Below are 13414 nucleotides of genomic sequence, written 5' to 3'. Positions count from 1 at the left end.
TTCACCTATGCCGGCTCTTATCACTTGACCATTAACAGTACTCTGTTCCCGTCAGCTGCAATGTTATTTCCGGTTGGTTTATAATGTAAAAAAAAAAAACACAAAGTACAAGGACATTTTTATATATAAACACACACATACGCACACATTTATATAAAAAACTGCATGTGTGAGTGTGTGTGCGTGTGTATGGTGTGCGTGCCAAGTGTTAAGCAAACAAGCTCAAGTTAGAGAAATATGTACATTGGAGACCAAAGAAAATGCATTAAATTCAAGAGCAAGAGAACGACTGAGAGAGAGAGAGAGACAATAAGATACCCAAGGGAAAATCATTTATATGAAAATCACAGCTTAATGAAATTCAAATGCAAATTGCCCCCCTGGGCAAATACCAGTTAATGCCAATTGCCAATGAATTGATTATAAATTAAAAACCAATATAATGCAAATTGCCAATTTAAAGGAGATTAATTGTAGAACATGCATTGTCCAGCATTGTCGAAATATCATCAAATCACATTCTGCCGAGCTAAGCTGATGCTTAAACTGTATCTATAATTAGAATCTAAGTAATCTAAACACTCTGCCAATGTGGCAATCGTAATGGAAAATTTTCTATCATCATTTCAGTTGCTTGTTGCCAACGGCCTGATGTTAACATAGTGCTGTTAGCCATCAACTGTTAACCAAATGGCACGTGTTTCTCTCACACGCACACAAAGACATATCAATTTTTTGATTCTGTTTTGATTAATAGCTTCGTTGCAGGCTTATCACATGAACACACACATACATGCACCCACACTAACAGACACACACACGCGCACACAAACAGAACTCACGAAATAAACAGGAAATGCAACAATGTCACGTGGACCGGCATTTAGACTCTCTCTCTGTCGTTAGGTCCTTGCTCGCTCTCCAACATACTCTCTCTCTCTCTCTCGACTACTGTAAACGATTCTGTCACCACTTGCGCTGTTTACAGAACAAACTCGGCCACAGTTAACTTTTTTGGCGCCCTGCAATATATAGAAAAGTGCGTGCCACCTTTCGATCGAACATGTTGCATGTAGCCATCCTGCTCTTACATTACCCCGCCCAGGACTACAACAACAACAGGACCAAAAAAAAATACAAGGATTCAGGAAAAACAAAAAAATGTTGCAAAACAAATATAACAACAACAAAAAACGAGAAAATAGTTTGTGTACAACAAAAAAAAAAGAAGCATTACATAAGTCGGTGCTCCACCTACCAAAAATTCGGGAGGTTTTTATGTATTTGTATGTGGGTTTGTGTGTGTATTAGACCAGCATTCGGTTCCTAAACTAACGAATGAAAATGGCGAATTATTCGCACGCTCGTTTTAATTGCTAGGCATAGAAATGAAAACTATAGCATACTTTTTTGGGGCCGAACGAATCAAAATGCCTGTTCATAAAAATAATGTATAATAAATTGTTTAAAAAAATATAAATGAGAATGCGAAATTTGCAAATCTATTTTATATATGCCTAGCTTAAAGGATTTATTTCAATTTGTGAATATTTTCAATTTCGATATCAATGTCTTAAATAATTAGAAGTCATTGCAAAAAACCTTTCTTAACTTTGCTTAATCTATGTAAAAATTTCAAATAAAATATAAAATATTAATTTAATAACTGACTTTAAATAAAGTCATAACCTTTAAATAATGTGAGATACATTTTAATTTTTTTTCTGTGAAAGATACTTACATATATTCTTGTCAAAATAGTCTTGTTATTCAATTCCAAATAATCCAATTTCTACACATATTTATTGAGTTTTTTTTGGCTATAATTAATTTGTTATTGATTTTTAATAAATTAAATGTCTTTTTCGCTTACGTGCTTAAAGTTGTAAAATTGTAATATAAATACTTTTGCTTGAAAATAAATTTATTCTCGTTGTTTCCACGATAAATCTATTTTAAATTCATATTTAGTGCTATGTTTTGTTGATTGTACAAAAAATGCATAATATTTTTATATTTACAACAAATTTAAATTGTTGTTAAGGTTAATGGTAAAAAGATTTATTTAAAAAATATACAAGTTTAAAATGATGCTGAAGCGCTCAGTACAAATCGAATTGTTAAACTCCTCCTCTTGCAACATGTTCGCCGTAAATTTCCCCTATACGAAGGGGCTCCCTACAGATTTTGCCATTTACTCCGCTACCTTTTGGCCATTGCCAGGCCATGTCATGCCATGCCATTGATTCTTGTTGCTAGTACATGTCACCTACATACACACACACAGACACACACACACAGAGACGAAGTGCGTACGCCATTTACATAGGCTCCAACCAACCAACCAACGACGTTCAACCATATCGCCTACATACAAACATTCGCGCAAAGGGAGCCGAGTGGGGTAAACTGGCGGCGTGGGTACTGTTCGACATTTTCATTCGTCGGCCACTTGGAGGACCCCACATCCTCCCCCTACCCCCTTGTCCCCTCCGCATAACCTCTGTAGTCCTTTCGGCCCCGTAAAGCACATACAATGTTGCTCGTGCCGTCCTCGTGAGCGGGCTTCGTAAGCGTGACGACGACTCAACACGAATGCGTAAAGTTTACAAAAAACAAAAAACAAAAAAAAAACTAACAAATAAAATTGCAACAAAATGCATTTAAATCTCCTCTACTCTCCTTGGTCTATGCTCTTTTTTTCGTTTGTGGTTATCCGTTTCATTTTTTTCTTCTTTTTTTCCGTTCTTTCGTTGTAGTCTTTTTGATTTCCATAAATTTTAATCTTAATTAAATGTTATTTTAATAACAATTTTAAATTGCATATCTGCATATACATGGCCACAGGACGACAGACAAACATTTTGCAGTAAATTTAGCCAAGTTTTCATCTGGCAAGCAACATGCATTAGTGAATTTTCCAATTCCCAAAACTGCAGAAACTAATTTGGCTGAAATGTTTTTGCTTACAAATGGGCCCAAAAGACGTTGCTGTTGTTCCGCTTTTTAGCTTTTCATCATTCTCATCATCAGTGGAAGAAACAATTCAACAAACTTGGCATTAGAGTTAGCAAAATCTAACTCACTAACCCAAGTTGCATAGAGGTTTCACTTTACAGCTCCAAAGGCAGCTAAAATTTCTACGTTATTCTTCCTTGCATTTCCATTACAGCTGGCGACAAGCAAATGAGTCGCTTGTCGATGGATATATATGTGTGTGTATGTGTATGTGCATGTGTATGTGTGTATGTTTTTCTTCTTGATGAAAATGCCAAATGGTTTGTGTCTCTTTATGGGAATTGTTGTTTGTTGTTCCGGGTTCTAGTTTTTGAAGCTTCTCCATCATGCTTAGCCAGCAGATAAGCAGCATTAGCCTTGGAGTGAAAAATGCCAAGACAAGAATTTGAATTTGCCCTAATACAAGAATATATAAGTAATTTAAAATTTTCCAAGGTAAGATGTTCAAGTTTTAATTAATTTTCAGAATTAAAAAAGTTAAAGTAACACAAAACACTTGTAATCATTGAATTGCCTTTAAAAAGGACATAAGCAAAGCTAAGTGGCATAGAAAATAAAGAAGGAAGTCAAAAATCTGTTGTTAAAAAGGGACCTAAGTCGATATGTGTCTACAAAAAACTTATTCATTTCTATATTAGGGCTCTTTAAACTGGTCTTATTTTGGCAAGTTCCTAAGAACTGATTCACGATTCACTTGATAGCATTTATGGTTCATTAATTGCTTGTTAAATAACGTCAGCTACAACTATTCACAATGCCCGCAGCTGAAGCTTATGCCACACAAAGAATATTCCACATCCGGCAAAAAGTTAAAATTTAACAAAGGCTAAAGGCACCGGGCACAGGACCAGGACAAGGATCAGGAAGTGCTGTGCACTTGGCAAAGTTTTCATCGGCAGCCGGCTGCCTTAATTTTAATTATGAACCGCTTATAAATTCAATTGCATTTAACAATTACAAACAAATTCGCCCGTTGCAAAAACTTTTGAGTCCAACAAAAAGCAGCAAAAAAAAAGTGGAAACTAGACACTGAGAGCAGACAAAATTTTACAGGATTAGTTGGCGGCAAATGGAACATTAATCCGCCAAGTTTTTTGCCAGACGCAAAGAGCAAAACGAACAAGCCAGACTTTGTGCAAGGACAAGGACAATGTGTCCTTGAAAATGCCTAAATTTTGGTATAATTTTTTGGCCATTTGTAGCTACTTCAGTTAATAATGATGATGATGATGATGATGATAATGATAAAGATGACAATTTTAATTATTCAAAATGCAATTTACAAGTTGCCACTTAATTGGAGTAGCAACTACTTCATTTCACTTTGCCATACTTTAAGCTAATATTTATTTTTCACTCTTTTGTTCTGTGAACCTTTAAAATAAAGAGGTCACAGTGCCCGTTTTCAATGCGTCTTCTAAAAGAAAGAATTAAAATTCGAATGCATGTCTGCTAGCCTCAGGCCTAGGCCACACAATAAAAAAATGCCTACTCTAAGGTAAAACTGAAAAATGTTGTAGAAAAAAACCTTTAACTAAGCCGCAAACCTTCAATTTTTGGTCAGTTAAAATGAAATTGAAAATCGTGCTCAAAATCATAAAATATTAATAGACAATGCATTGTATATTGTAGGGAAACTTTAATATAATAAGTGGCATAAGTTCATTTTGTCGCAACGTGTTCTAATGCCATAAAAGAAGAGTTCGAATGAAGTTCGACTAGGGAAATGCCAATAAAGGTGGCAAAAAGAAAAACTAATTTCATGGAAATGGCTTCAAGTGTGAAATAATTTTCAACCAGCCAGTTTGCTGTGTTTGCTTGTTATCAAGTCCAGCCATTTCAAAAGACCCTCGAGCAATTGCCAATTCATTTCTTTTTTACTTTTTTTTTGCTTTCTTTCCATTTCCCTTAGTGTCATACTCCTTTTTTCCAATTAGATGTTTAGAAAAATGTGTGTGTGTGACAGTGTCTGTTTCTGTGTTTTCAAGGTGGCTAAAAACTTTTCCTTTGGCCAAGTGAGATTGACAAAAATGAGAACATATAGAAGCAATTGTATGTATTAAAAAAGTTCCAAAAATGATATCTTAAGCATAAACCGAACAAATTATAGACAAAATTTTCTATATTTTTCATCATTTAATTTCTCTTCAAGTATGCAAAACTTTTTACCATTTTGTTATCCTTGTTTTGTCCGTTCGTCTGGCAGTTTTTTGTGAAAATTTCTATGCATAAAAAAGTACCAACATTTAATTTCTCATTAAACTAAGAACCACAAGGCTGAAGGCTGACGTTGCCGTCAATTGTAAAATGTGCAAAATATGCAATTATAATTTACAGTTTTCATCTTATACTCATGTGCAACTTTGAGCAACAGAGTATCCTGCTTCCTGCTTCTCACATACATAAGTAGCACACCAAAAAAATAATCATAAGAGGAAAAACTAAATAATAGTTTTTCCAGGCAGGCAAAGTTTGATGCTAATCCTGATAAAGCTTCAGCACGAACAGCTAGTCGGCAAACACCGAACAATTAACTTGCCTTGCACCTGCCTCTCTCCTATCAACAGAAACACTCAAGAAAAGCAAAAAACAAAAAATACATAGCAAAGAAGAAACTGACACGATGAGTAATTTATGTTAAGCGCTGCATTTTTATGTTCAAACAAGCGAAGAAGCTGCTTATCATACCAAAGAAACCACCAACAACAAACACCGAACACCGTTCGCAACTTAACGTTAACTCAACGTCTGGCATTTTTTTTTCGGCCAAGGCAAAAAGTTAATTGAAACACACGCAAGACTGAAATATGACAGAGTTGTCAAGAAATGGCAGTTTATGCGGTAGACACTACTAAAACCGAAAAATCAAATCAAGTACTTGTCTTTAATAGTTTTGGGATTTCGTTAATATAGACAATTAAATGAAGATCATCTTCATTTAAGGAAAAGAATGATCCGACAAAATGTGACCAAAGATAAGAAGAGTTTTCTGCTGGAATAACAACATTTAATTATTCATTAATTATGTATTTTACAAATTACAAACATACACTTATTTTTACGTTCCCCCCGATGAAGAAATATTTGTAAGGTAGTTCCATCAGGGATACCAGAAAGATATGTATGTATCATCTGCAAAAATGTTTGAAAAAATAATTGCAAATTAAAGAATAATAAAAAATAGGGGAATAAAACATATTTGAAGCAATTAAACCGAGTTAAGAATGTTAGTCATCTATTTAAAGCAAGGTTTCATCTGAGCTGTATAATAGGGCAACTTTGCCAGTCTTAAATACTAGTCTAATTCATTGTGTTTAATAAATTAATAACTTTTCGTATCACAACTGTAACTTAAAAATGATCAACAAACAAATTTTTAATAACACTTACTGATACTGATACTTTAGATGCCAAAGTTACTTTATTCACAGTCCTTTATCTGAGGAGATTATAAATAATATAAAAAAATACCTCTTAAAAGTCATAAAATTTCTAAGGATTTCATTATGAGTTCCTTTGGTAAAAGTCGCTAAAAAAAACCCGAAATCAGTAATAGGGAACAAAAAAAGATAAAATTTCTGTCTATGATAGAAAATTCTTTGATTGTATCTTGGCCATAATAAATTAGTATCAACGATTTAAAAACTGCAATTCAATTGATAATTGTGTCCTTTCATAAATCATGCATTTTGTGCCGGCATCAACACTTTAATATAGCCAAAATGACTACCAAACGAAAGTTAATTTTCCAGCATCTTCGTGGCATTTTTTCTCGCACTCACTCTTTCTCTCTCTCTGTCTCTTTCTCTAGGTGGGAAGACCATGATAATTCCCAGCTCATTGCTATATGCGAGAGTGCATAAAGTGGGCAGAAAATGCATCCTTCAGATATTATATTCTTTAAAGCCGAATATTGTGCAATTCAATTAAAAATTGTGGAGAAAAAATATAATGTAAAAATCACCACAAATGAACACAATCGGCCGGATTGCATTTATGTATTTAATTAACAACAACGACAAGCAACAGCAACAACAGCAACAGCAACAATTTTACGGCCATATCGAACGACTGAGGGGCCAATTATGGCTACAAAGTGTCTTCATTAAATTATAAATTCACAAGCTTAACATAATTTGCATGCCAATGCATTTTATGAAGTACTTTGTGGCCATGAAAAATACAACGACGAATGAAATATTATCAACAACACAAAAAAAGAGGCAGAAAAAAAATATATATATAACTTTATTAATGGCCAAAAGGAGAGTTGGACATCAACAACAAAAAAAATGTTTAACTGGAACTGGGCCTGACCCTGGAACTGGGTCTCGTAATTGCAATTGACCAGCGGCCTATTGACACTTGCGGCATGTAAATTAACAGTTATTATTGCAATTTAAAACTATACACAATTAAAAAATAACAAAACATACAAAAAAAACACAAAAAACATAGCCCTCCAATACAAGCAAAAACAAATAAATATTGTGGACCGGCTTTAAAGTGGCAAATTGATAAATTCATAAATCTCTGTTTGTTGGCTGGCCAAAATGAATGGTTGACCTAGCCCAGGCTAATCCCAGGCAAATGCTGCTTTTTTATGCCAGCCCATAAATTATTATATGTACCCGATAAGCAAAAACAAATGCGCAACAGATTTGCCATACACACACACACACAACGACGAAAAAAAATCAGGCTTTTGCTGTTTTATTATTTTATTTATGGGCTACACATATTTGATATCAAACAATAGAGCGGGAGCAAGAGAGAGTTCAGCGAGCTCGAGTCGGAGACCTGGCCACAAGATTGCCCAGTGGGCCACACGGATCTGAAAATGAAATTATTAATTTGCATGTGTGATTATTTTCATATAAATAAAGACACACACACACAAACACACGCAGTGAGAGAATATACATTTTTTTCCATGTCATGCCCTAAAGCGCTGAAAAGTATACTACAGCACCCATGAGTTGGGCCAAGGCTATGTGATGAGTGCAAATGAAATTTGCATTTTCCACGCCGTAGATGGGGTAGTTTTTTCCATTTTGTTTTGCCTTTACTGGGCACACTAACAAATAAACAAAATTTGGCTAAAGTTCACTTAAATATGTCAATTTTTATACACTTTACAGATCATATAATAAACCTTATTAATTTTTATGAGATTATGTTTTGATGTACCAACTTAATCGAAAAAAAAAATAGTTTAAAACCAAAATACTTCAAAATAAGGTGTATTTCTAGCGTAAATACTTCTTTTTTTATAACTTTCAAGAGCGATTTCTCGATACCTCAAAATTGATGTACATTTTCAAGGATACAAACTTTTTATAAATAACTTTAACTAGCATTAATATCTGCTTTATTAAGATCTCAAAAATAATTTTTTCCCAGCTATTGGTCACCCTTCTTGTTGTAAAAAACCAATTATCCAAATTAAATATGTTTTTTTCGGAAAATTGACATTCCTAAAAGCAAATTTATGACCAAATTAAAGCGAACTTGCAGTAGAAATGTTCTGGAATAATATCATGGCAAAGGAGTAACCGGGTATGAGCAGTGCGTTGAATTGTATCCTTTTTTTTGTGAATTAATTTATTTCATGATGAAACTTTTCTAAATTTGTATTTCTACTAATTTACTTCATTCAATTCATTTAAAGATGATGCAGTATTTCAGGATTTCAAATGAAAATATTTAAAAAAACTCATTCGAATCTTGGCTTCGTCACACAATATTATTGTTTCGAAAAAATTCTTAAAAATTTCAAAAAAGCCTTTTTAACTGCTAGAGTTTTCATCATATCATGCTTTTGAGGAACAATTAAACTCTTTTTTATAGATACTGCCGTATTTTTTTTGTTTTTAAAAGTGTAAAAGTACCTTGGGAGAAGAAATTCTTTCAAGATTGAGTTAGGAGTCGATTTTATTCAAAGAGATCGATTAAACTCATTATACATCAGTCTATACATTATTCCCATTTCATTTATCTGTCATTTTCAGCCCTCATGATTCTATCAATTTAAATTTTCCTTGTAAAAGAAAAGCCCTGACGAAATGGATTGATTTTACGTGATTGCATTTTGTATCATTCATGTTTTGCATTATAAATATAATTATCATTTACTTGTCATATGTATGCGTGCATGTAAACTTAATAACTGTTGTGTAAATTAACCAGTGATTAAAACAATTTAAATGCAATTGCCAAAATGGCAGGCATCTGTACTCAATGGTCTCAAAAATGCAAACAAAACGTGCAAATAAACTTGAACAGTATAAATTTTATACGTGTCGGCAATGAGTTATAGAAGAGAGAACATAAGCTTTGGCTAGCATACAAATGGGCCAAAACCCAAAAGTACAATCCACCAGCAATAATAACAATAGACAAGAACTAAAACAGGCAGCAGCAAGCAAAAAAGATGAACAGCAACAACAACCATTTGTCATAATACATGGGAATGGGGCTAAAAATTTCAGTTTATGGACTAACCTCAGCGAAAGAGAGAGAGAGAGAGATGGAGATAGGCACGTTGGTTGGTTGTGGACCAACTTGCAACGTCCAATGCCAATGATGGCAATGCCACATTTTATTTATGGTCGCAATTTCGTTGCACAAATTTGCCGCCTCAGCGCCTGGTTATGGTGCTATATAGTGGCTATATGTATATGGTGGGGTATAGAACTGATACCGGGCTTGCATTTTGGCCAAGTAATAGACCCATAACGCAGCTACGTGATGGCAAATTTGCTTGTTTGCAGCTTAAATTTAATTTAGAAAATAAACAAATGCATTGCGGACACACGTACCGTTTGCACATAGACGATGATGATGATGATGTATGTAGATGATGTTCATGATGTTGATGATGATTATGGTCTTATTCCAAAAAACAATTTCAACCTCATTTCTGCCACAAACTTGCCTTATATTTTAGATTAAAAGAAACGATATACAAAATCAAAAATATGCAAAATACATAAAAAGCATTTAAGTCTTAGAGATAAAAGAGATTTTGTATAAATGTATGAACCTTTCAGTACTTGAACATAATCAAATAAAATTCTTTGCCACCTTCGTGTTGCCTTTTTGTTTATGCCACACACATGTCGTCAGGACCAATGCTGTATGCAAAACTTTTGTGCAAATTAACAAATTTCCTAAATCTACACAGATATGTACACACACTCTCACACGATGACAACAACAAAAGCAAGAAGCAGAAAAATAAGTTAGTTGTATTTGCCTATGTCGCAGTTTGTTTATGCTTTTGCCTTTGGGGTATAATGTCGTGTGGGGGGAGGGGCGGCTAAGGGGTTATGGTCAAATTTTGTGGTCTGGCCGCAAATGCTGCAAACAATTGTATGTATGTTTTTCTTTAGTAAATAACCTCCCAATTTTCCACTTTCATCTCGTTTCACGCTTCTCTCTACGACAAGCTTTGACACCTTTTTTTTGCCTTTTTTTCTGCATACTTTGCGGCATGCAAATTTAATTGCCAAATGCCTGAAGGCAATATAATCATATTTTCTTTTTTTTGTAGTCTTGATAAATTTGATTAAATTATATATATACACATATTTTTTATACATATATGATTTTGATTTTACCATTGAATGCATATTAAATGGGAAAACTAAATATCTTTATTTCTCATAGGTTTTCTTCTCGCAAAAATGTCTTCAAGATAGCAAAAATAATTTTAATTTCAAATGAAAAATGATGAGATTTAAAAAAAAAACAAAAAAAAAAACAAAAGAAAAACGGCCAAGACAATATTGGCCAGAATGGAAAATCACTAGGCCTGTGTGTGTGTGTGTGCGTGTGTGTGTCATGACTTGCCATGATGCTTCATTTATATGTTGATGACAAAATTTGAATGCAATCTTTGTCTAAGGCCCATTGGGACTGAAATTCATGCATTTATTTCGTTCTGAGGTATCAAACTTACTTACTTTGCTAGATTAGGTTTTCATTTCGTTAGAGAGGTTAGTTTTTTCTTCCATTTTCCAAGAGAAGAGCGAAATTAGAATACGCGGCTAATTTCATGATTTGTGTGTCTGTCACGTACTTAAACCACACGCAAAAGTAAATTAAAAAAAGACAATTCAAAAATATCCTTGTACAAATACTCTAACAAGTCTTTAAATTCAATGGAGTTGATAATTTAACTATAGAATGCTATAGAATACATATACTTAAGTTATATTTAAAAATAACCCCTTCAATGAGAGAAGAAGTCTACTTTCTTATTTAATACATTTAAAGAAGAGCGACAACTTGATTTAGTTTAATAAAATGGCATCAATGGAAAACAAGTTGTACAAAATATCCAAAATTCAAAGTTCGTCAGCTTTTGGTAACAATATATTAAGTTATCATTAAGTTGTTTGATAGGGTATTATATACTCTTTCCCTTATGAAATTTTTTAAAATTTTGTTGCACTGTGTAATCCATTTTTAAGTTTTCCAAACTTTGCTTGGTATTTCAAAGCCTTTTGAATTGAAGAAGACTTATTACCCATATCAAGTTTACAAATGTCAGTTAGCATGTTAAATAAATATATCAAGAAGCCATTTTTATCAAAAGGGTATAACTATGTTATGTATATAATAAATTCTCAGCTTTGACACTTTATTATATTTTCTCACATGGCCTTTTTCTACTCATTTGCAGCAATTGTTCTTGGATGGGAAGGAAAGCAAAAAAATGTGTATATAATTTTTATCATATTTATTTACAAGCTTCAAGAATCTTTTATACAGTCTCGTTTTGTTTATACACAAAAGTATGCAATAAATTTTTTCCTGCATTCATTTATGTATAAAGCGAACATATTTTCCTAGCTTGACAAACACACAATTTCAATGTACTTCAGAATAGATTTTTAATAGTCCAACTGACATAGACAAACTAAAATGCACACACACACACACATACAGCCATATGACTCTGAAGTACTAGCTGATGAAAGAGATAGAAATCAAGAAAGGCAAAGAGAGAAAGAGAGATAGAAGCTCAATTTCATTGGCATTGCAGTATTCTTCTTTTATATTGTCCTTTGTTTGCTAGCACCCAAAAAAACATTTATGCGATTTTGTCGTTAGCAACATACAGGCAAATAAAACTTTATGAAATACACAATATGAAAAATGTCATTTGCTCAGTCTATAGATACAAATGTATGAAACATACATACATATGATATGATATGATGCATAAGACAAGCAAAATTTGCAGTTGTCAAAATGAATTAATGTTTAACTAGCAAATTGGTTTTGTCTATCTCTGTGTGTGTGTGTGTGTGTGTGTGTGTCCTTTTGGTGCATTTTTAAATCACCCAAGTAATTTGCTGGCCAATATTTTGTGGCTCTTTTAGCCATTTAACAGTCCAAAGTTGTTGCCGATGTTGAAAACGGAGTTGCTACAGCTACCAACCAACTCCGGGGGTAATAAAGTGCCAAATAAATGCAATAAAGCTGTTGAACAACATCTCCAAGCGAGTTGAATGAAATGTTTCTTCCGGCTTTTATTACAAAACACACTCGAAAGCATGCAGAGAAAACGTAAAGAACAAAAAAAAACACAAAGACCAACCAACAACCATCTGAAAATGAAAATGAAAAATAAAAATGCAAATAAATAAAACGAAAACTACCAAAAAACAATTGAAAATTTTCCACAATAGAGCCAGAGTCTTAAGTGCTTACTGAAGGCAGCCAAAATGATGCTCAAGAAAATGGCGAAACAACTCAATTTGAATCCTTAAAGCAGACTCCCACATAAAGCAAAACAGATGGATGGAAATAGGCGGGTGAGCGACAGGATTACAGGCGAATTGCAAAACGTCTTTGCACATTTCGTCTCACTCTATCCCTAAGCTATTCACCTCACTTTGTGGGGGAGGGGTGGGCCAAGCAGCAAACTAATTTTATTGTCGAACACATTCGAGTTGGACATTGAACGCTACTAGAGTGTTTTTCACCCTAGCCCCTTGGCCAGAAATATTTGAACAAGAAAATGGTTTAAGTGCTTCACCCCCATCTTATGCGGTCTGATGGCCGTTGCATTGCATAAACTTTAAAATGCCACTTCAAAAATTGGCTATTGATTACTTAATTAAGGCAAAACAAAGCAATTCGTTGCAGCACAGCACAAGGTGATACTCAACTGTTGGCCAATTTAAGCCAAAGCTGGTCAAAATACTTGTGATTCTTCTTTTCAGTTTTTCAATTTTGTTTAAGTCTTTCAAAAATTGTTCATGCTTGTGTGTTGAAAACGATTATTTGCATACTTAACCTTGACAACCCTGGGCAAGCGAGGTTAGTATTTTTTTAACAGATATGGCAACCCTATTGTCAACTTTTGACAGTTGCCAAAGGT

Source organism: Drosophila willistoni, chromosome 3R, assembly GCF_018902025.1.
Source record: "Drosophila willistoni isolate 14030-0811.24 chromosome 3R, UCI_dwil_1.1, whole genome shotgun sequence".
Lineage (NCBI taxonomy): Eukaryota > Metazoa > Arthropoda > Insecta > Diptera > Drosophilidae > Drosophila > Drosophila willistoni.
The sequence above is the reverse complement of the archived record's forward strand: the minus strand, read 5'-3'. Positions refer to the sequence as shown.